This window comes from Mustela putorius, unplaced genomic scaffold (genome assembly GCF_011764305.1).
Source record: "Mustela putorius furo isolate JIRA1106 unplaced genomic scaffold, ASM1176430v1.1 tig00001033_pilon_pilon_pilon, whole genome shotgun sequence".
Taxonomy (NCBI): Eukaryota; Metazoa; Chordata; class Mammalia; order Carnivora; family Mustelidae; genus Mustela; species Mustela putorius.
The window spans coordinates 981,862-1,007,044 of record NW_025421540.1 but is presented as its reverse complement, the minus strand read 5'-3'; the positions used below and the strand labels follow the sequence as shown (position 1 = coordinate 1,007,044).

General features: G+C 47.1%; 2 non-coding genes across 2 annotated transcripts; both read left to right on the top strand.

Moving 5' to 3' along the window:
• Nucleotides 1-1,435: 1,435 nt before the first annotated feature.
• Nucleotides 1,436-1,541, top strand: LOC123393871. Its single transcript, XR_006608677.1, has one exon. It is a non-coding gene; the product is annotated as a U6 spliceosomal RNA (small nuclear RNA).
• A 21,624-nt stretch (nt 1,542-23,165) lies between these two features.
• Nucleotides 23,166-23,285, top strand: LOC123393863. Its single transcript, XR_006608671.1, has one exon. It is a non-coding gene; the product is annotated as a 5S ribosomal RNA (ribosomal RNA).
• Nucleotides 23,286-25,183: the final 1,898 nt, after the last annotated feature.

Sequence of the window (25,183 nt, the reverse complement as noted above, 5' to 3'; positions counted from 1 at the left end):
GAAAACAAATGCATGTCAAGTCACAGGGAGATGACCCCTTAGATGCCCAGTGTCCACAGGCAGTAATCACTACAGTAAGGTTGAAAGTGGGAGTTTCAAGAACCTTTTTGTCTACTCTTCTTTCTTGGTTGTCATATTCTTAATTTCACATTTTCTTATCGAAAAATAATAGTAAAACGTATCTTTGTTTCCTAAGAAGATGATACAACATCTATGCTGGGCATGAGGAAGGGGATCTCAACCAGGCAACTCATAGACTGTGCCAGAAAAATGTGGAACTGGCCGGTAAGTGGCCGTTCTTACTGCCTTGTAAGCCAGTCATTACATCAACATTTTTCTTTTTTCTTTTTTTTAAAAAAAGATTTTATTCATTTATTTGACAGAGATCACAAGTAGGCAGAGAGGCAGGCAGAGAGAGAGAGAAGGAAGCAGGCTCCCCGCTGATGCAGGGCTCGATCCCAGGACCCTGAGATCATGACCTGAGCTGGAGGCAGAGGTTTTGACCCACTGAGCCACCCAGGCACCCCATATCAACATTTTTCTAAAATTAGACCCATCCTACAGGAAAGGCTCATGTTGTCTTTCATAATTTTTCTGAGGCAGTGACTTTCTTGAGAGACATACTGAAGGGGTTAAATTTACTAAAAGAAATCTTTCCTTCCTTCCTTGTAATTGGCCCTGCACCTCCCCTTTCCAAGCGAGTGGGCAGAGTCTGCCAGAAAAGACCAAGATGGCTCTGTCCTAAGACTACTCAGCTTTGACCAGCAGTTTGCATTCCCACTGGGAATTTCTCCTCGACTTTGTCAGAAGGCCTGAGTTCCACTGTGCTGAATTCCTCCAGTGATCTTTTGTTTCTCTTACTCATTAGCACTCTGGATGCCTGCCCAGCAGTAGAGAGCCCAGCTCCTAGTTCGGTTCTGCTTAGGAGAGGGGGTAGTGGTAATGGTTGATGGCTGGTCCAATTTCTGACAAGGATGTTTCTTTAGATTTTGACTTCAACATCACTTTCTTCAGAGAGGCCTTCCCTGACTGCCCCAACTAGATCAGCACCCCTAACTGCCAGGTGACTCTATTTTACCTTGGTCCCTGCTCTTATCAGTACCTGCCATTAACTTATCGACTGGCTGACGCAGAAAGATCCTCTAGAGCAGAGACTTTGTTTACTCCCATTGTCAAGGGCAGTGCCAGGGCCCAGAAGGGGTTCTGACCAGTTAATTGCCATAGGCTAGCAGAGGGTTTCCAAAAGCAAGTAGTTACTTGAATTTTCATGTTTACCTTCTGTGGTGTTGCTTCATACACATCGCTCAGTAAGATTTTCAGTTTTAAGGATACAGAAGAGCGAATCCCATCCTTTAGGCACCACCCTGACTTTGGGAGAATTCTGGATGGAAATAAATTTCAAAATTAAGTTGTCAAGTTAAAATGTCTTTAACTTGTGTCCCCTTCAGCGGCACATATACCAAAATTGGAAGGATACACAGACAATAAGCATGGCCCTGTGCAAGGATGATATGCAAATTTGTGACACGTTTTATATTTTTAATAAAGCAAGAGGAAATCAGGGAGGACGATGAACCATCAGAGACTCTGAATCACAGGAAACAAACTAAGATTTGCTGAAGGGGCAGTGGCTGGGGGAATGGGGTAACTGGATGATAGACATTAACGAGAGCATGGGATGTAATGAGAGGTGGGTATTAGATAAGACTGACGTGTCACTGGGGCATCTGGGTGGCTCAGTGGGTTGAGACTTTGCCTTCAGCTCAGGTCATGATCTCAGGATCCTGGGATTGAGCCCCGCATTGGGCTCTCTGCTCAGCGGGGAGCCTGCTTCCCCTTCTCTCTACCTGCCTCTCTGCCTACTGTGATCTCTGTCAAATAAATAAATAAAAGCATTAAAAAAAATGTGCCACTGACCTCTACCTCTGAAACTAATCATACATTATATGTAAATTAATTGAATTTAAATTTGAATTTTTTTAAAAAATAAAATAAAATGTCGTTAGCTTTTAGGAAATTACACCCTTCCCTACTGAGCAGTCGTGCTATTATCATCAGCTCTAGGAGAAGCATCTGCAAGGCAGACATGACAATCTATAAGTCTAAGAACTGCAAGATTAAATCTAAGTTAAAATTTTACTCCAGCAAGGTAAGACCTTTTAGTTCTACCCTAATAACAACTAGTTCTACCCTAATAACAATTCCAAAGTTATGAATCAAAGATGGGGCCTAATGAAAGGGGGCAGACATCCTCTGTCTCTCAGTTAACTGCCTGGATGGCTATGCTGGCTCTCAGGGGGAAAAAAAACTAGGAGGTGACACCTTTCATTTTTCGAGTTAAACATTTTTTCTTAAAAAAAAAAAAAAACAGGGGAGGAGTCAAGATGGCGGAGAAGTAGCAGGCCAAGACTACTTCAGCTAGCAGGAGATCAGCTAGATAGCTTATCTAAAGATTGCAAACACCTGAAAATCCATCGGCAGATAGAAGAGAAGAAGAACAGCAATTCTGGAAACAGAAAAACAACCACTTTCTGAAAGGTGTTTTCTTTTTTTTTTCTTTCTTTTTTCTTTTTTTCTTTTTTTTTTTTTCTTTCTTTCTTCCTTTTTGAACCTCTTTTTATCCCCTTTCTCCCCCCTCACGATTTGGGATCTCTTCTAATTTGGTTAAAGCATATTTTCCTGGGGTTGTTGTCACCCTTTTAGTATTTTACTTGCCACTTCATATACTCTTCTCTGGACAAAATCACAAGACGGAAAAATTCAACACAAAAAAAAGAACAAGAGGCAGTACCAAAGGCTAGGGACCTAATCAATACAGACATTGGTAATATGTCAGATCTAGAGTTCAGAATGACAATTCTCAAGGTTCTAGCCGGGGTCGAAAAAGGCATGGAAGATATTAGAGAAACCCTCTCGAGAGATATAAAAGCCCTTTCTGGAGAAATAAAAGAACTAAAATCTAACCAAGTTGAAATCAAAATAGCTATTAATGAGGTGCAATCAAAAATGGAGGCTCTGACTGCTAGGATAAATGAGGCAGAAGAAAGAATTAGTGATATAGAAGACCAAATGACAGAGAATAAAGAAGCTGAGCAAAAGAGGGACAAACAGCTACTGGACCATGAGGGGAGAATTCGAGAGATAAGTGACACCATAAGACAAAACAACATTAGAATAATTGGGATTCCAGAAGAAGAAGAAAGAGAGAGGGGAGCAGAAGGTATACTAGAGAGAATTATTGGGGAGAATTTCCCCAATATGGCAAAGGGAACGAGCATCAAAATTCAGGAGGTTCAGAGAATGCCCCTCAAAATCAATAAGAATAGGCCCACACCCCATCACCTAATAGTAAAATTTACAAGTCTCAGTGACAAAGAGAAAATCCTGAAAGCAGCCCGGGAAAAGAAGTCTGTAACATACAATGGTAAAAATATTAGATTGGCAGCTGACTTATCCACAGAGACCTGGCAGGCCAGAAAGAGCTGGCATGATATTTTCAGAGCACTAAATGAGAAAAACATGCAGCCCAGAATACTATATCCAGCTAGGCTATCATTGAAAATAGAAGGAGAGATTAAAAGCTTTCAGGACAAACAACAACTGAAAGAATTTGCAAACACCAAACCAGCTCTACAGGAAATATTGAAAGGGGTCCTCTAAGCAAAGAGAGAGCCTACAAGTGGTAGATCAGAAAGGAACAGAGACCATATACAGTAACAGTCACCTTACAGGCAATACAATGGCACTAAATTCATATCTCTCAATAGTTACCCTGAATGTTAATGGACTAAATGCCCTCAAAAGACACAGGGTATCAGAATGGATAAAAAAACAAAACCCATCTATATGTTGCCTCCAAGAAACTCATTTTAAGCCCGAAGACACCTCCAGATTTAAAATGAGGGGGTGGAAAAGAATTTACCATGCTAATGGACATCAGAAGAAAGCAGGAGTGGCAATCCTTATATCAGATCAATTAGATTTTAAGCCAAAGACTATAATAAGAGATGAGGAAGGACACTATATCATACTCAAAGGGTCTGTCCAACAAGAAGATTTAACAATTTTAAATATCTATGCCCCCAACGTGGGAGCAGCCAACTATATAAACCAATTAATAACAAAATCAAAGAAACACATCAACAATAATACAATAATAGTAGGGGACTTTAACACTCCCCTCACTGAAATGGACAGATCATCCAAGCAAAAGATCAGCAAGGAAATAAAGGCCTTAAACGACACACTGGACCAGATGGACATCACAGATATATTCAGAACATTTCATCCCAAAGCAACAGAATACACATTCTTCTCTAGTGCACATGGAACATTCTCCAGAATAGATCACATCCTCGGTCCTAAATCAGGACTCAACCGGTATCAAAAAATTGGGATCATTCCCTGCATATTTTCAGACCACAATGCTCTAAAGCTAGAACTCAACCACAAAAGGAAGTTTGGAAAGAACCAAAATACATGGAGACTAAACAACATCCTTCTAAAGAATGAATGGGTCAACCGGGAAATTAAAGAAGAATTGAAAAAAATCATGGATACAAATGATAATGAAAATACAACGGTTCAAAATCTGTGGGACACAACAAAGGCAGTCCTGGGAGGAAAATATATAGCGGTACAAGCCTTTCTCAAGAAACAAGAAAGGTCTCAGGTACACAATCTAACCCTACACTTAAAGGAGCTGGAGAAAGAACAAGAAAGAAACCCTAAGCCTAGCAGGAGAAGAGAAATCATAAAGATCAGAGCAGAAATCAATGAAATAGAAACCAAAAAAACAATAGAACAAATCAACGAAAGTAGGAGCTGGTTCTTTGAAAGAATTAATAAAATTGATAAACCCCTGGCCCGACTTATCAAAAAGAAAAGAGAAAGGACCCAAATAAATAAAATCATGAATGAAAGAGGAGAGATCACAACTAACACCAAAGAAATACAAACTATTATAAGAACATACTATGAGCAACTCTACGGCAATAAATTTGACAATCTGGAAGAAATGGATGCATTCCTAGAAACATATAAACTACCACAACTGAACCAGGAAGAAATAGAAAGCCTGAACATACCCATAACCAGTAAGGAGATTGAAACAGTCATTAAAAATCTCCAAACAAACAAAAGCCCAGGGCCAGACAGCTTCCCGGGGGAATTCTACCAAACATTTAAAGAAGAACTAATTCCTATTCTCCTAAAACTGTTCCAAAAAATAGAAATGGAAGGAAAACTTCCAAACTCATTTTATGAGGCCAGCATCACCTTGATCCCAAAACCAGACAAGGATCCTACCAAAAAAGAGAGCTATAGACCAATATCCTTGATGAACACAGATGCGAAAATACTCAACAAAATACTAGCCAATAGGATTCAACAGTACATTAAAAAGATTATTCACCACGACCAAGTGGGATTTATTCCAGGGCTGCAAGGTTGGTTCAACATCCGCAAATCAGTCAATGTGATACAACACATCAATAAAAGTAAGAACAAGAACCATATGATACTCTCAATAGATGCTGAAAAAGCATTTGACAAAGTACAGCATCCCTTCCTGATCAAAACTCTTCAAAGTGTAGGGATAGAGGGCACATACCTCAATATCATCAAAGCCATCTATGAAAAACCCACCGCAAATATCATTCTCAATGGAGAAAAACTGAAAGCTTTTCCGCTAAGGTCAGGAACACGGCAGGGATGTCCATTATCACCACTGCTATTCAACATAGTACTAGAGGTCCTAGCCTCAGCAATCAGACAACAAAAGGAAATTAACGGCATCCAAATCGGCAAAGAAGAAGTCAAATTATCACTCTTTGCAGATGATATGATACTATATGTGGAAAACCCAAAAGACTCCACTCCAAAACTGCTAGAACTTATACAGGAATTCAGTAAAGTGTCAGGATATAAAATCAATGCACAGAAATCAGTTGCATTTCTCTACACCAACAGCAACACAGAAGAAAGGGAAATTAAGGAGTCAATCCCATTTACAATTGCACCCAAAACCATAAGATACCTAGGAATAAACCTAACCAAAGAGACACAGAATCTATACTCAGAAAACTATAAAGTACTCATGAAAGAAATTGAGGAAGACACAAAGAAATGGAAAAATGTTCCATGCTCCTGGATTGGAAGAATAAATATTGTGAAAATGTCTATGCTACCTAAAGCAATCTACACATTTAATGCAATTCCTATCAAAGTACCATCCATCTTTTTCAAAGAAATGGAACAAATAATTCTAAAATTTATATGGAACCAGAAAAGACCTCGAATAGCTAAAGGGATATTGAAAAAGAAAGCCAACGTTGGTGGCATCACAATGCCGGACTTCAAGCTCTATTACAAAGCTGTCATCATCAAGACAGCATGGTACTGGCACAAAAACAGACCCATAGATCAATGGAACAGAATAGAGAGCCCAGAAATAGACTCTCAACTCTATGGTCAACTAATCTTCGACAAAGCAGGAAAGAATGTCCAATGGATAAAAGACAGCCTCTTCAATAAATGGTGCTGGGAAAATTGGACAGCCACATGCAGAAAAATGAAATTGGACCATTTCCTTACACCACACATGAAAATAGACTCAAAATGGATGAAGGACCTCAATGTGCGAAAGGAATCCATCAAAATCCTTGAGGAGTACACAGGCAGCAACCTCTTCGACCTCAGCCGCAGCAACATCTTCCTAGGAACAACGCAAAAGGCAAGGGAAGCAAGGGCAAAAATGAACTATTGGGATTTCATCAAGATCAAAAGCTTTTGCACAGCAAAGGAAACAGTTAACAAAATCAAAAGACAACTGACAGAATGGGAGAAGATATTTGCAAACGACATATCAGATAAAGGACTAGTGTCCAGAATCTATAAAGAACTTAGCAAACTCAACACCCAAAGAACAAATAATCCAATCGAGAAATGGGCAGAGGACATGAACAGACATTTCTGCAAAGAAGACATCCAGATGGCCAACAGACACATGAAAAAGTGCTCCATATCACTCGGCATCAGGGAAATACAAATCAAAACCACAATGCGATATCACCTCACACCAGTCAGAATGGATAAAATTAACAAGTCAGGAAATGACAGATGCTGGCGAGGATGCGGAGAAAGGGGAACCCTCCTACACTGTTGGTGGGAATGCAAGCTGGTGCAACCTCTCTGGAAAACAGCATGGAGGTTCCTCAAAATGTTGAAAATAGAACTGCCCTATGACCCAGCAATTGCACTATTGGGTATTTACCCTAAAGATACAAACGTAGTGATCCAAAGGGGCACGTGTACTCGAATGTTTATAGCAGCAATGTCCACAATAGCCAAACTATGGAAAGAACCTAGATGTCCATCAACAGATGAATGGATCAAGAAGATGTGGTATATATACACAATGGAATACTATGCAGCCATCAAAAGAAATGAAATCTTGCCATTTGCAACAACATGGATGGAACTAGAGCGTATCATGCTTAGCGAAATAAGTCAAGCAGAGAAAGACAACTATCATATGATCTCCCTGATATGAGGAAGTGGTGATGCAACATGGGGGCTTAAGTGGGTAGGAGAAGAATAAATGAAAGAAGATGGGATTGGGAGGGAGACAAACCATAAGTGACTCTTAATCTCACAAAACAAACTGAGGGTTGCTGGGGGGAGGGGGGTTGGGAGAAGAGGGGTGGTATTATGGACATTGGGGAGGGTATGTGTTTTGGTGAGTGCTGTGAAGTGTGTAAACCTGGTGATTCACAGACCTGTACCCCTGGGGATAAAAATATATGTTTATAAAAAATAAAAAAATTATTAAAAAAATAAATAAATAAATTCATATGATGTTAAAGAAAAAAAAAAAAAAACAAAGCACGGGAGCTTTTAATACAAGAAACATAGATCACTAAAACTCTCTGGGCTGAGACGCTATCCCTGGCTCCATGCCAAGTTACCCAGGACAGCCCCTCCCAGGCCAGGACAATGGCTGGGAGGAAACTACCTGTCCCAGCACAGCTTGGAGGCCCACCCCCACCCCCACCCGCTTCTCCCCACCCATGAGAGCCACACCCGCAGCTCTTCAAGCAGCCCAAGGACCCTGCTCCATGGCAAGGTCAAGGTTTGGGGGTGGGCGGCTGGGGGGCTGTGGTTCTGCTGTCAGAGACCCAAGTCCATTGTGTTACCTGACTCCTATTTTGCTCCAAGGTCTAGGGAAAACTAGAGAAAGTACCTGTTGCCTCTCTCATCTCCGTCTATTTCCCCATGGACATGTCCTGGCCCCGCTTACTGCCCTCCAGTAATGCCCACTTCCTGCGCCAAGGTCTCACACACCAGCAAGGTACAGGCTCCTTAGTCTGTCCCTGCCACCGTCACTCCCAGACACACCCGATGCTTAGACTGGCCTGGGTTTCCAGGTTCCCTGACTGTGTCCTGTTTGGAATAGGACAGAAGGGCAGAAGGGGAGAAGAATGATCCTGTGTGGGTGGCTTCGAGGCTCAGGATCAGGCTGAAATAGACAGCAGGGAGGTCACGGTTATTCAGATGAGAAATGAGCACTCAGAAGCTGACCCAGTGCAGAGGTGTGGCTGCTGAGAAAAGGTGCGTGTCATGGATTCAGGGACAAACCTGATTTCAGAATGCTCCTGTGATGAGATTAAGTGAGGCAAATGAGGTAGGCATTGTGACACAGTGTTAGACTACCGTTGACCTTCTGAGAACAGTCTGGAGGATCACCTGCTTCCAGAGCTCAGTCAAACTCAGTAAACTTTACATAAAGGGCTTTGGGGGAGTGGTTACTGTATGAAACCCTCCCTGGTCAAATTAGTATGTGGCTCCTCTCTCCTGATTGGATTTGTACCATAAAGCTCAGATAGCCTCTGTTTTGTGAAAGAGAAAGAGAGGGAAAAGATGGAAAAAGAGAGAGTAAAGGAAGGTTTTTAAAAAACAGGTAAGAGACTATAAACAGCAAGAAAATAAAGGAAGGAAACAGAAAAATGAAACCGGTGCGTAGGTGTGGAAAAGGCAGTATTCCTGTTTGCTGTGGCTCTGAATCCCACCATCCCCACTCCCCACTGTCCTACTTCCTTATCTGCTCCTGAAAAGCAGCCAAGTCATTCAGAAGCCTGGCTAGGAAGTGGCTGAGGGAGTTGGTGCTGGCTTGCATTTTACCCAGCCGGTAGGGGGGTCCACCACCTGCCTCACATGGTCCTGGCCAACACGGAGCAGCACTGTCCCCTAGGCTTTCTGTAGAATTCTGGCCAGCATCTCTTTTGTAAAGTGCTAGCAGGTACCTGGGTGGCTCAGTGGTTAAGCCTTTGCCTTTGGCTCAGGTCATGGGCCCAGGGTCCTGGGATTGAGCCCTGCATCGGGCTCTCTGCTGAGTGGGGAGCCTGCTTCCCCCCCTCTCTCTCTCTGCCTACTTGTGATCTCTGTCTGTTAAGTAAATTAAAAAAAAAAAAATTTAAAGTGCTAGCTTAGAGTAAGGCACAGAGCTCCCCAGAGAGGACCACATGCTCTGACATTTGTTTGGAAATCACCATTTCTTAATTTATCATTCTTAAAATGATAAATTATAAGAAGAAAAGGGGGGGTGAAGCTTTATAACAAGAGAAGAGCTGCACAGACATGAGGCAGGAACCAGAAAGGGTATTGCTGTTTTAATAATCTGTGACTTGGGTAGCCCAAGATCCCCCCTCACAAAAAAAAATCTGCTCTTGGTAATGAAAAGCGAGCCAAGATCCAGATTCAACACAAGCACATTGGCCTTTACCAGTAAAATGTGTGTATGTTCAAAAACGTCCCCTACCCAATGTAGAGACTGGCATCTGTGTGGCATCACACTCACTTGCATGTGCTGAGGGCACTGGAATAGGGATGAACACAGTGAGAATCATTAGCTCTGGTGTGTAAATTTAGCATGGTTTGTAACCACCTCGAGGGCTTGTTAAACTCGGATAGTTGGGCTCTACGCATAGAGTTTCAGATTTAGGAGGTCTGGGGTGTGGTCTCAAAATTGCAGTTCTAGAAAGTTCCCTGGTGACATTAACCCCCTACTCTGAGAAGCCCTGGCCTCTCCTTATATGATGAGCTCACCAGCAGAAAGCTCGGGGACCTGAGCCAGAATGAGTGCAGATCCCCTGCAGCCCCTCACTGGTGGAATTACTTTAGAAAAATTGCTAACTCTGTAGCTGTAAATTGGGGTTGATGATAACGGTACCTAAAACCTGGGATTAATATAAGGGTGAAAGGAGTTAAAACAACGCAAAGTGTTTAGACCATGCTTGGCACATAGCAAGCACTTTCTAATTGTTCTTCTCAAATAAGAATGCAGGTCTTAGAGTCAGACAAATGGCTTTGACTTGGCTAGACTTAACTACTCTGAGCTTCAACTTTCTTATTGGTAAAAAAGGATAAAAATAACATCTGTCTTACCAGGTTTTTCATAAAGATTAAATAAGCTAATACACTGGTTATTCAATCTTGTCAAATGAACACGTATCCATACCCTTCAGGCCCTCCAGAGGTTTCTGCCCGCAAAGGTGTCGGCTCTGTGGGAAATGCTGCCCTCTGCTGGATAGCCATGCATTTTTGGAAATTAACTTGCCCCCTAGTCATGGAGCAAATAGCCAATCATCTTCAAAAAGTTTGTTCCCTGAACACATTTTTTTGGCTGCTGTGATCAAACATGATTGAATTAAATCACTCTCAGTAAATGGTTTTCCTCCTTTGGCAAAATAATGAGGCACCTGGCAACTTACTTGGGCTGTAGCCTCATTTCCAAGTTGTATTTTTATGGAGAAAATTGGCTGTTTAGAGACATTCCTGTTTGGATTTTCTGGTTTTCATGATTGTTGCTTTCCTGTGAGTTGAGAATATTGGGATGACTGCCTAGCCTAGCCATGTGCTGGATTCTTTCAGGGCCCCCGGAGTGGCTCAGCAGTAAGCAGCCCTTGAAGCACTGTAGTGTTATAACCATGTCCCTGTGATCAGCAACCCACCAAAGACGCCAGACAACACACCAATGAGCAAGTGTCCCTCTGTTCTGATGATGCTTTATTTATAGATGATGGGATTTGAATGTCTTTATTTTCACATGTTACAAAGTATCGTTCATCTTTGATGTTTCTCAGTCACTTAGAAAGTAAAAACCAGCAGCACCTGGGTGGTTCGTTGGGGAAAGCATCGGAAGCTTGATTTTTGCTCAGGTCATGATCTCAGGGTGGTGAGGTCAAGCCCCAGGCTGGGCTCTGTGCTGAACATGGAAACTGCTTAGGATTCTCTCTCTCCCTCTCCCTCTGTCTCTCCCCATCCCCCATCCCCACAAATAAATAAAATGGCTCAGTCAGTTAAGCTTCTGCCTTTGGCTCAGGTCATGATCTCCAGGTTCTCCCTGCTCAGCGGGGAGCCTTCTTCTCTCTCTCTCTCTCCCTCTATGCCTCCTCCCTACTAGTTCTCTCTCTCTCTCTGAAACAAACTTTTTTTAAAAAGTTTAAAAATTAATTAATTAGTTAATTAATTAAAAGCAAAAACCATATACCAAAACAAAGTGCCGGCCAGCTGGGGGTCTGCAGTCTGTACTTTGTCATCCACCAGAGTCCACCTACATCCTGATGAGCCCAGGCTGGTATGTGAAGTGGACAGGATGGTGATGCTATTCCTGCATTTTTTAGGTCCTTGAGGACAGCAGTAATCTCTGTGCTTTCCCTCAATATAGCATCTGCTCTCTTTGCCAGGGGTACATTTTTGAGCTTTCACTTGGCTACCATTTCTATGGTAAATTTCACCCCACAGGCCAAGGATCCAATCTAAACTAAGGATTTTGTGATTATAAGAGATATCTTTCTATAGTTTCTTTTCTTGTTTGTCTGGCTTTGGTATCAGGATGCTAGACTCATAGAATGAGTAAGGAATTGTTTACTTCTATTCAATCTTTTGAGAGAGTTTGAAAAGAACGGGTGTCACTTCCTCTAGAAATATTTGGTAGACCTTACCTGTGAAGCCATCAGATTCAGAAATTTTCTTTGTCAGGAGGCTTTTGGTTACTTATTCTATCTCCTTACTAGTTACAGGTCAGTTCAGATTTTCTTTGTGGTTCAGGTTTGGTAGGTATCCATCTCTAAGAATTTGTCTATTTTACCTAGATTACCCAATTTGTTGGCATATGATTGTTCATAGTACTCTCTTATAATCCTTTTTATTTCTGTATGATCAGTAGTAATGTCCCCTCCTTCATTTCTCTCTTCTTTTTTTTTTTTTTAAGATTTTATTATTTTATTTGACAGAGAGAAATCACAAGTAGATGGAGAGGTAGGCCGAGAGAGAGAGGGAAGCAGGCTCCCCACCGAGCAGAGAGCCCGATGCGGGACTCGATTCCAGGACCCTGAGATCATGACCTGAGCCGAAGGCAGCAGCTTAACCCACTGAGCCACCCAGGCGCCCCATTCATTTCTGATTTAAATAATTTGAGTCTTCTTTTCTCCCTCAATCAATCCAGCTAAACTTTGTCAATTTTGTTAATCTTTTTAAGAATCAACTTTAGAGGGGTGCCTGTGTGGCTCAGTGGGTTGGCACAGTGGGTTAAAGCCTCTGCCTTCAGCTCAGGTCATGGTCCCAGAGTCCTGGAATCAAGCCCCACATTGGGCTCTCTGCTCAGCAGGGAGCCTGCTTCCTCCTCTCTCTGTGCCTGCCTCTCTGCCTACTTGTGATGTCTGTCTGTCAAATAAATAAATAAAATCTTAAAAAAAAAATCAACTTTAGATCTCATTGATTGTCTCTATGGTTTAATGATTCTCTATTTTATGTATCTTGAGCCTAATCTTTAGTATTTCCTTCTTTGTGCTAGTTCTGGGTTTAATGTGCTCTTTTTCCAGATCCTTAGGTCATAAAGTTAGGCTATTGATAGGAGATCTTATTGAATGTGAGCATTTAAGGCTATAAACTTCCCTCTTCACACTGTTTTCACTGCATCTCATCACTATGTATGCTGTGTTTTCATTTTCATTCATCTCTAAGTATTTTCTGATTTCTAATTTCAATTTCTACTATAGCACTACTTCACTTCTGACATCAGATGTGGGGGAGTTTCCACACAACAAGCAATTCTGTGACACTAGCAGGTATCCTATAATCTAACTCAGTTCTGACACTATCTATCTGGAGATAGCATCAGATCCCACATGTTAAGGAACTAGTGCGACAAACTGTGCCCTCCCCTTCAGATGCCCATGCCAAGTCCAGGGTTGTTGTGACCTGTGCTTCTAGCCGACCGGCTATAGATTGGAGGGTACCACAAACCCTTCCTTAGGTTTATTTAATTTTGCTTGAGCAGGTCACAGAACTCTGGAACATGGTTTACTCGCTAGATCACCAGTTTACTATAAAAAGATATTGTTGTGAGGTGAACTGGAGAGACTCTGGGCCCTGAGGACTTAACCCAGCCAGATCCCAAGGAGTTGCTGAAGGTTCTTGGTCTTGTCACGAGAATGAATTCAAGGACAGACACACAGCACAGGGGATAAGTGACACAAATGGGAAAGTTTGTTAAAGCAGAAAGTACACTCTCAGGAGAAGAAAGCGGGCAAGCTTAAGAGAGCTGTATCCTAGGGGTCTGGGTTTCTGTCTTTTATCAGCAGCTGTTATCTAGGGGCAGAATATTCATAATTTGGGTCATGGAGGCAGGGTTTTGTGCTTTTCCTTCCTAATTTGGTCAAAAGTTTCCTGTCATGGCATCAGCCATCTTGAGCCTATCTGGTTTGATCCAGCTTCTTGGGGAGAGTTGCCAGGACAGGCCTCTGACCTTCCCAATAGTTGGATGATATCCTTGTTGCTGATCTCCAGGTATCCTATTAGAACTTAAATAAATGCCTACTCTAACAGAACAACTCAGAAATAGCCATATGGAGAAGATGCACAGGGCAAGGTACAAAGAAAGAGGCCCAGAGCTTCCGTACCCTCTCTGAGCGCCACTCTCCTTAGCTCTCCATAAGTTCACCAACCCTGAAACTCTCCAAACCCTGTCCTTGTGGGTTTCAAAGGCTTTATTACACGGGCATGACAGATTAGATCATTGTCAGTTGGGGATCGAGCTCACTTTCTATCCCCTCTCCCCTTCCCTTACCTCAGACTCTTAGTTTTGGCTCAGCTCATGAACTCAGGGTCCTGAGATCAAGCCCCACATGGGGCTACACACTCAGTGGGGAGTCTCCTGGAAATTCTCTCTCCCTCTCCCTCTGCCCATGCTCCCACTCTCTAAAATTAGTAGATTTTAATAAAAAAAAAAGATTTATTAAATCTTTACAAAATAAATTAATTAAAACGGAGTTAGGAGACCAGCAGAGGAGGCTCTCATGCCCTGCCACTTCTGCTCAGTTGCAGACCAACAAGAAAAATGTAACTTGCAAATGGTTGTTTTATTTCCTGAGCCAGAGAAAACTTTCCTGCCCCTCTCCCCCACACCTTACCAACCAACAGCCTAATCAATGCGAGATTGTCACAAAACAGCCAATGAAAAAGCATTTTACTTCGGATTCCCACTTTACTCCACTGGACTTCTTTTCAAATTTATTTTAAGATTTTATTTATTTATTTATTTATTTGTCAGAGAGACAGAGAGCCCACAAGCAGACACAGAGAGAGAAGGAGGCTCCCCACTAAGCAAGGAGCACTTGTGGGGTGGGACTGGATCCAAAGGCCCTGGGATCATGACCATGATGGGAGAAGGCAGCCGCTTAACCAACTGAGCCACCCAGGCATCCCTGGACTTTTCATTCATAACAGCACTCCCAAGGGCCCCTTCTTCCCCTATAAGAGCATTATCTCCTTTCTTCTGGGAACTTGTCTACGACTTCGCCATAACTAGCTTGTTCCAGACTGCAAATTCTCTGCTGCTTCAAATGAACCCATTTTTACTAGTAAAATAATTGGCAGTTTCATTTTTAAGGTTAACACTTGATTGTTCTAAAGTATGAATTTAGATCTACAACTTCAAGCTGACGGGTTAAAAGCTTTGTTTAAAAAAAATAAAAATAAAAGTAAAAAAATAAAATTCAAGGGCCCCCTGAGTGACTCAGTCAGTGAAGTGTCTGCCTTCAGATCAGACAGGTCCTGGGATGGAGCCTCACATGGAGCCCCACAAAGGAAACTCCAGGGAGCTGTACCAAATGGAAGGATTTTATAGGCAGAACAAGGAGGTTCTTAGTTAAAGAAACAATTGTTTGGGGCCCTGTCACCTTCCCTCAGGGGGAAGTGCAGGGGGTCTTATCATGCAGATTACCTCTCTAGTACCCACCAGGAAATCCCAGCCTAGTTTAAAATTCCCCCTAACCCCCAACCCCCCAACCCTCCCCACCTCCTCCGCAAGAGGCTGAAAACTGAGTTAGGGTTAAGTCTCGTAGTTTAAGTCTTATGGAGTTCGGATTGTTGTTTTTTTTTTTTTAATATTTTATTTCTTTATTTGACAGAGAGAGAGAGATCACAAGTAGGCAGAGAGGCAGGCAGAGAGCATGGAGGAAGCAGGCCTCCCGCCAAGCAGAGAGCCCGATGCGGGACTCCATCCCAGGACCCTGAGATCATGACCCGAGCCGAAGGCAGAGGCCTAACCCACTGAGCCAGTCAGGCGCCCCTGTTGTTTATTTTTAACCATTGTGAGAAAGTGCAGTGTTCATCCATTTTTTACTTGTTCACGCTTCAAAGTGCCTGTAAAGTGTCTTGTCATTTGGGGCTGTTTTAAAATATTGTGTATTCATAGAAAATATCAGTTATAGTAAAGCCAACAGATCAGGAGATGAATGCTGTGGAAAATATCATTTGTTTCTTACAGTACCCAAAAGGAGAGGGCATGCCACTGAGTGGGGGCCCCACAAGAAAGCACCAGGATAGAGGCAAAGACAGGACGGAAGTATAGACAAGAGTACTGTGGTCTCTGAACAAAAGCAAGGTATCAGGTCCAAAATGGAGTCACAGAATGGTCCTAGGCCCATGTCAGCAGAGACTTAATAACAGTTTTGGCTGTCCCAGAAATGGAATCTTACACAAGTCAGTCAGGAATCACCAGGTCAGCCCTAGGGAAGTCATCTGCCTGCTAGATCCCTGCCATCCCCTGAAGGAAAGTGACCTTGCTACACCAATCCACTTCTGCTAGTATGACTTCCTTATTCCTGCCCATAAAGATCTTTCATTTTATACAGCTCTTTGGAACTCCTTTCTGCTAGATAGGATGCTAACTGGCTTCATGAATTATTGACTAAAACCAATAAAATCTTTAAAAGTTATTCAGTTGGGTCCCTGGGCAGCTCAGTTGGTTAAGCCTCTGCGGTCAGCTCAGGTCATGATCCCAGAGTCCTGGGATAGAGTCCCACATCGGACTCCCAGCTCAATGGGAAGTCTGCTTCTCCCTTTGACCTCACCTCTCATGCTCTCTCACTCTGTCTCTCTATCTCCTCTCTCTCTCAAATACATAAATAAAATCTTTAAAAAAAATAAAAGTTATTCGATTAAATATGGGGTTTTTTAAGATTTGGGGGGGGCACCTGGATGTCTCAGTTGGTTAAGCAACGACCTTCAGCTCATCACTATCCTGGGATAGAGCCCCCATCCAGCTCCCTGCTCCTTGGGGAGCCTGCTTCCCCTTCTCCCTGTGCCTGATGCTCCCCTTGCTTGTGCTTTCTCTCTGTCTGTCTCTGTCAGATGAATAAATAAATAATCTTTTTTTAAAAACTCTTTTAAAAAAAAGTTTTGAAAAAAAATTTAAAATAAAAAGTTTTGGGGTTTTTCTTAGATTTTATTTATTTGTCAGAGAGAGTGAGAGAAAGCCAGCACAAGGGGGGGGGGGGAGTGGCAGGCAGAGAGAAGCAGGCTCCCCACTGAGCAAGGATTTCCCCCCCACACTCCTTCCCTCAGTGTCAGATTGGATCCCAGAACCCTGGGATCATGACCTGAGCTGAAAGCAGATGCTAAACAGACTAAGCCACCCAGGCCTCCCAGATTTTGTTTTTGTTTTAACAGAAGGAATATGCAAGGCAGAGTAACCAGGTTTAGGATCAGCTAATGAGTAATTTCAGGGGTCTGGGGCATAGGGCTTTCCCTGAGACCTCCTTTCATCTCCATAGGACTTATCCCTTCTGACATGCTGGGTTACATTTATTGTCTGTCTCCCCCTCCATGATGCCAGGCCCATTGACTGCTACTTAACAACAGTAGCTGCTCAGTTAGCATTTCTGAAGGAATGAATATGCCAGTTACTGTACTTAACCCAAGGAACCAACAATGATGAACATCATCAGGGCCCTTAACAGACATACCATCTATTTTGAGGTTACAGTTGCTTTTAAAGAAATTATTATGGAATCGTTCTGGTATATTGTTGTCATGAAACACCGATCTCAAAACTTTGTGGTTTAAAATAGTTTATCATTACCTTTCCTAGTTCTGCGTGTTGCCTCTGCTCAGCTGCGTGGTTCTTGCTTAGAGTTTCTCCTGCTACTGCCATCAAATGACAGCTGAAGCAGATGTCATCTAAAGGTTCAGCTGGACTAGGCATTCTAGACGGTTCCATCACACATTGACCCTGCTGCTGGAGCTCAGCGGATCATTTGACCAGAGTGTGTACATGAACTTTCCATGTAGCTCAGCCTTCTCACACCAGAGTCTGGATTCCCAGAGAGAGCAGCTGATAGAGCAAGAGGTCTAAGAGCAGTCAGAAGTTTCCAGTTCTCTTAAAAAACAGGCCCAGAACTGGCTTAAACATCACCTCCACCATTCTCTATTGGTCAAACCAGTCATAAACCAGACCAGATTTAGCAGGATGGAAGGAATAACCCTACCTCTTGAAGGGGAGGGGGTATCTTATGCATATGATAGGGGAGGGAATTGATGGTGGGTGTCAAGAAATCAGCCACAACAAAGATTCCACAAAGGATGCTATAGTCAATGTGGTGCTGAGTGCCAGGACCCAACACAATCTGGTTGTTTTCTGGGAGCTCACAGTCCAGCAGAGGGAAACAGATGGATAAAAATATCATTCTAGAACCTTGTACGAAGGAGTAACTGGTGTGAGGCTTGTCCTCAACATAAACACAGAAAACTGCACAAAATATGAAAAACAACTCCTTTTGGTCATTGGAAAACAGGTGGTGCAGGATAGTAGGGCAGATGGGGAAACCATCAGAGAGTCTGAGTCTGGAGTCTGAGACAATGTGGAAGAGTACCATTAAGGCGGCATCAGGATTTGGGTTTTTCTCTTAAGCTGGGGATCTGTGTGATTTTGTGCACAGGTATGAGGATGGTAAGTAAGCAGGAACAATTAAGTAATTGTTTCACTGTGTGCTCGCTTCACCTCAGAGTCTGTAAAACATAATTCTTGTTTTTATTTTCCTGCCTGGTTCGTATCACCCTGGATTATCTTGTATATTATCCTTTCCTTACGTTTGGTAATGCTTACGTTTTGGAAATGCTAACTGAGCAGCTACTGTTGTTAAGTAAGCAGCACAATTAGTGTCTGGCTTTTCAGGGCACAACCCAAAGGCTGGATAGGAAGAAGGTTTAGAACATTTCCAGTGAAGCCATCCAGGACATATCCCTGTCCACTCAAGGAGGGTCGTAGATTTGTCATGCATAGTTTGAGTGGGTTGCAGTAGGTGGGTGATCCTTAGTGTTAGACGCATAGAAGGTACTCATTTTTTTAAATGAAGACTAGAAAACTACAAAGCTGCAGGAACTGAGGAATGGAAGAATATGAATAGGGTAATGGTAGAGGAGAGCATCTTCCAAGTTCTAAAGTATAGAATAAGGTATTTGGGTCCTGGAAATGTTGACATCTCAGTTCCTGGCTCACTGAGTGGAGGGATTCAAAATGTCTGGAGCATTAGGGTTCTTAGAAACATGGGAGAAGATACTGGGAGGATGGGAAATGCCTTTTAGACACTTGGAATTGCACACCCACCCTTCTGACCTCAGCCCTGGCAGGTGGCACTTTATTATGGACTATCCCCAAATCAAGGCAGTTGCTTTCTCTAATTTTGTGTCTTTCTGATGACAATGAGACATTTCCAGAACAAGAGACTACAACTTGCAGCAAATTGTTTTTCTAACCCCTTCATTCTTGATCTGGGACAATGCTAAAGGACACATGGATGTGCCCACTATCCACTCAATGTTCACACACCCAATAACATTCATTGAGACTGTGTGGTCTGGACTGTTGTAGAAACTGTGGTATAATAGGGGAGAAGTAGGCAGTGGCCCCATGGCAAGCACGTGACACCCTGGGGAGGGAGCAAGGAAAATGTAAGGATAATATACAAGATAATCCAGGGTGATGTGAACCAGGCAGGAAAATAAACACAAGAATTATGTTTTACAGACTCTGAGGTGAAGCGAGCACACAGTGAAACAAGTACACTGTTCCAAGGAAGAAAATAGTAACTACAAAGGCCTCAAGGCCATGGTGCCTGCTGAGACTCTTCCTCTCCATTTGGACTGAAGCCTCTACATTGAACTCTGAACTTCATGGTGTCGGATTTCTAGATAATTAACTAAAGCTTGGGTCTTCAGACTCTTGAAATCAGCATATTCAGCTTCAGTGATTTAAAGCAAAACCACAGAGAAAGACAAATACCACTAAATATCACTCATATATGAAATTTAAGAAACAAAACAGATGGGCGCCTGGGTGGTTCAGTGGGTCAAGCTTCTGCCTTGAGCTCAGGCATGATCCCAGGGTCTTGGGATCAAGGCTGACATTGGGCTCTCAACTCAGCAGGGAGCCTGCTTCCTCCTCTATCTCTGCCTGAGTCTCTGCCTACTTGTAATTTCTCTGTCAAATAATTAAAATCGTTGAAAAAAGAAAAGAAACAAAACAGATAAACATAGAGGAAGATGAAAAAATAGAGAAGGAGGTAAGAGACCTGAACACTAGGTTGCAAGAGACAAAGTGAGTAAGGGGAGAGGTAACTGAATGATGTGAATTAAGGATAGATGTGATGTAAAAAATACTAGGTGTTATATGCAAATGATGAAATGCCAAATTCTATCCTTAAGCTAATAATTCACTATGCATTAACTAAAATGAATTTAAATACAGAATTTTAAAAATAACCTGGAGAGACACCTGAGTGGCTCAATGGATTAAAGCCTCTGCCTTCAACTCAGGTCATGGTCCCAGAGAACCTGCTTCCACCTCTCACTCTGCCTGCTTCTCTGCTACTTGTAATCTCTGTCTGTCAAAAAAAAAAAACCAAAATCTTAAAAAAATAAATAACCTGGAAACCATGAGATGTCCTTTAAGCAGGATGTATTAATTTTGTAACAGGAGGCAGAACAGTACTACCGAGAAGACAACCAAGGTTATACAACACAACACCTCAACACTTTGAAAACTCACAAAAGGAACAAAAACCTAAGGCCAAAAGGAACAAAAAGCATCAAAATTAACTATAATGTAGATAAAATAAATTCAAAAGGAAGAAATTTTAAAAATCATGACACTCTATTAGCAAATCAATTGCTATTTAAACCTACAAATTAAAGACAAAGCAGGTCTCCTTAAATACAAGACGAAAAATATCAGACGAAACTTTAAAGTCTCCACAATATATTGATAATTTCAAATACTCATTATTACCACTTAGGAACTGAAAAACGAAGAAAGTAAACAACTCCGAATTCAAATAAACTAACACAAAAAGAAAGACAAACTATACACTGGTTGTAAAACAGGAAAACAAGCATTCCAGATAATGACACACATTACTTGCAACAACAAAAAAAAGACAAACAAAAAATAAAAAATACAGGAAACAAAAGGAAAAAAGAGGACACTAAAAAGGAAAATGAAAAAAAGTAAGAGACCCTCCGCCTATATACACACTCCCTAAAAACACAAGATGCAGGGTAGGAAAGGAAACACAAAAGGAAACAAAACCACTCCCATTAGGTGCTCCTGTTCCTCCAACAGAACAGGATGAAAAAAATATTTGGGAGCCCACCAGAACCACCAGGCATCTAAGTTCATTCCACCCTGAACATCCAAGATTTCAGAAACTAAGCACAGGCGGGCCTGGTTAGTACTTGGATGGGAGACCGCCTGGGAATACCGGGTGCTGTAGGCTTTTTTTTCCGCCCCCAAACGCTTGTCTTTGGCCTTCCGATTTTCTCTCCCCCTTGGGCCCCCCTCCCTCTCCCTTGGCCGCCACCGCTGGGCGCCCTGGCCAACGCGGCGGCCTCCCAACAGTCCCTGAACGCCTCAGCCCCTGAGCCCGGTCCCCTCACGCCCCTGACCCCCTGACCCCTGTCCACCCCAGACCCAGCATCGCGGGCCCCTGGCCCCAAAAATGGCGGCCCGCTGCACGGGCGGCCGGCCACAAGCCAGCGTTTCCGCCTGCACGACACGAGGCCCACCCGCGCCTCAGCCGGCCTTGGGGGGCTGCTGGCAGGGCGGGGCAGTCTTGTAAGTGGGCTTTGGGACCAGAGGCAGGGAAAGGGGGACCGGGGTGAGGACCACGGCCATGGACGCGGGGAGGGGCGTGGGGGCCTACGGGCTGTGGGAGGAGGGCGGGGAGGCGCGGGGGGTGGGGGCCAGGGCCGAGGGTGTGGGGGGCAGGAGGCAGGAGCAGGCCTCGACCCCGGGCCTGGGCCACCTCTCCCAGGGCCTGTGCTCCCGAGGCCCTGGGCCCTGGATCCCCTAGCGAGGCCCTCGGGCTGCCCCCAGCCCCCAGGCCCACCGGCAGCCGACCCACCGCCCCCACCCCTCCCGGCGCCCCCGCGACCTGGGCCCCGCCACCCCCCGCCCCTTCTCCTCACGGGGCCTGGGCTCCGCTCCGGCCGGGAGGGCATTCATTCCCTTCCTTCTCCCCGACCAGCTCCCCTTGGCCCCTTGGGCCCCGCGCCCGGGCTCAGGTGCCCTTGACGCGAGATGGCCGACCGCCCTGGGCTTCCGGAGCCGTGGGCACCCGGCTCCACGCTGCGTCTCCCAGGCACAGCGAAGGCAACCGCGAGGCTGTCTCGCTCAGCAAGACCGGGGGGCCCCCCACACCGGGCCAAGAGAGGCCCCGGCCCCCCGCCTCACCCCACACCAGAGGACTAGACCAGAGGAAGAAACCCTGGCAGGCCCCCAGGCCAGACGGGGTGCTGGGCAGGAATGGGAGCGGAACGGGACTGCAGACACCAAAGCCGGGCCCAAGCAAGCCGGCCCTCCCTCCCGGGGCAGGTGGCAGGCCACCGCTGCCTCCTGGGTGTGTGGTGTCTTGTCCGAGTGTGTGTGCCTGTGTGTGTGTGTGTGTTTCTGTGCGCGTGAGTGGGTGTGTGAGCGTTGCGTGCACCCGTGTCTCCTACCGGGTCCCTGTCCGCATGCGGGTCAGGGTCACCGCGTCTGGCCTGGGGGCTGGGGTTGGGGGTGGAGGGTCTGAGGGGGGTCTGCGGGTTGGAGAGTCTGTCTCTGGGGCTCTGCGTTCTTGCCGTCTGTGCAGAGGTCCCTCCGTCTGTGTCTGTCCCTGTGTCTCCCTGGGTATCCGTGTGTCCGTGTAGGTGAGCCGGCCTGTCTGGGTCTCTCGGTCAGGGCCTGGAGCGGGTGGGTGGTCAGGGGAAGCGCGGTGGAGGTAGGGCCACGGGGCGGGGCTGCCGCTTCTGGGCTGGTGTGTGGCGTCGCCCGTCGCCCGCCCGTGTGTCCTCGTGGCCTCGGGTGGGGTGGAGAGGAGGGGAGAGCCGAGCGGAGCCGAGCCCAGCTGAGCAGAGCTGTGTGGAGGAGAGCAGAAGAGAGCAGAGGAGAGGAGAGGAGGGAAGGCCAGGTGGCCGGCTGGGCCCGGCCTAGGTCGCTGGGTGGGCGCTGGTGGTGTGGGGGGGGGGGGGGGCGGAGCACACCGTGCGCGGGGCGGGGGGGGGGGGGGGGTTGGGGTGGGGTGGGGGGGGGGGAGTGGGGGTGGGGGCCGAGGACGCACCCGGTTGCGGCCTGGGGAGGCACGCGATGGCGGGGCTGCGGAGCCCCGGGATGGGAGAGTGCCCCCTGACCCCGACAGACTTTGGCGTTGGGGGGGGCCCCCCTGGCGGGCGGGGCGGGGAGGCAGGCGCAAGGCCCAGGGCAGGCTGAGTGGGGAGCCCTGGCTAACTCCGGGGCCCGGGAAGCGCGCAGCAGGCTCATGGGGCGGCCAGCTGAAGCGGCAGGCGTCTACGGCCATACCACCCTGAACGCGCCCCGATCTCGTCTGATCTCGGAAGCTAAGCAGGGTCGGGCCTGGTTAGTACTTGGATGGGAGACCGCCTGGGAATACCGGGTGCTGTAGGCTTTTTTTTTTTCCGCCCCCAAACGCTTGTCTTTGGCCTTCCGATTTTCTCTCCCCCTTGGGCCCCCCCCTCCCTCTCCCTTGGCCGCCACCGCTGGGCGCCCTGGCCAACGCGGCGGCCTCCCCAACAGTCCCTGAACGCCCTCAGCCCCTGAGCCCGGTCCCCTCACGCCCCTGACCCCCTGACCCCTGGCCACCCCAGACCCAGCAGCGCGGGCCCCTGGCCCCAAAAAGGGCGGCCCGCTGCACGGGCGGCCGGCCACAAGCCAGCGTTTCCGCCTGCACGACACGAGGCCCACCCGCGCCTCAGCCGGCCTTGGGGGGCTGCTGGCAGGGCGGGGCAGTCTTGGAAGGGGGGCTTTGGGGCCAGAGGCAGGGAAAGGGGGACCGGGGTGAGGACCACGGCCATGGACGCGGGGAGGGGCGTGGCGGCCGACGGGCTGTGGGAGGAGGGCGGGGAGGCGCGGGAGGTGGGGGGCCGGGGCCGAGGGTGTGGGGGGCAGGAGGCAGGAGCAGGCCTCGACCCCGGGCCTGGGCCACCTCTCCCAGGGCCTGTGCTCCCGAGGCCCTGGGCCCTGGATCCCCTAGCGAGGCCCTCGGGCTGCCCCCAGCCCCCAGGCCCACCGGCAGCCGACCCACCCCCCCCACCCCTCCCGGCGCCCCCGGGACCGGGCCCCCCCCCCCCCCCCCCGCCCCTTCTCTCCACCCACCCACGGGCCTGGGCTCCGCTCCGGCCGGGAGGGCATTCATTCCCTTCCTTCTCCCCGACCAGCTCCCCTTGGCCCCTTGGGCCCCGCGCCCGGGCTCAGGTGCCCGGGACGCGAGATGGCCGACCGCCCTGGGCTTCCGGAGCCGTGGGCACCCGGCTCCACGCTGCGTCTCCCAGGCACAGCGAAGGCAACCGCGAGGCTGTCTCGCTCAGCAAGACCGGGGGGCGCCCCACACCGGACCAAAGAGAGGCCCCGGCCCCACGCCTCACCCCACACACCAGAGGACTAGACCAGAGGAAGAAACCCTGGCAGGCCCCCAGGCCAGACGGGGTGCTGGGCAGGAATGGGAGCGGAACGGGACTGCAGACACCAAAGCCGGGCCCAAGCAAGCCGGCCCTCCCTCCCGGGGCAGGTGGCAGGCCACCGCTGCCTCCTGGGTGTGTGGTGTCTTGTCCGAGTGTGTGTGCCTGTGTGTGTGTGTGTTTCTGTGCGCGTGAGTGGGTGTGTGAGCGTTGCGTGCACCCGTGTCTCCTACCGGGTCCCTGTCCGCATGCGGGTCAGGGTCACCGCGTCTGGCCTGGGGGCTGGGGTTGGGGGTGGAGGGTCTGAGGGGGGTCTGCGGGTTGGAGAGTCTGTCTCTGGGGCTCTGCGTTCTTGCCGTCTGTGCAGAGGTCCCTCCGTCTGTGTCTGTCCCTGTGTCTCCCTGGGTATCCGTGTGTGTCCGTGTAGGTGAGCCGGCCTGTCTGGGTCTCTCTCGGTCAGGGCCTGGAGCGGGTGGGTGGTCAGGGGAAGCGCGGTGGAGGTAGGGCCACGGGGCGGGGCTGCCGCTTCTGGGCTGGTGTGTGGCGTCGCCCGTCGCCCGCCCGTGTGTCCTCATGGCCTCGGGTGGGGTGGAGAGGAGGGGAGAGCCGAGCGGAGCCGAGCCCAGCTGAGCAGAGCTGTGTGGAGGAGAGCAGAAGAGAGCAGAGGAGAGGAGAGGAGGGAAGGCCAGGTGGCCGGCTGGGCCCGGCCTAGGTCGCTGGGTGGGCGCTGGTGGTGTGGGGGGGCGGGGGCGGAGCACACCGTGCGCGGGGCGGGGCGGGGGGGTTGGGGTGGGGTGTGGGGGAAGTGGGGGTGGGGGCCGAGGACGCACCCGGTTGCGGCCTGGGGAGGCACGCGATGGCGGGGCTGCGGAGCCCCGGGATGGGAGAG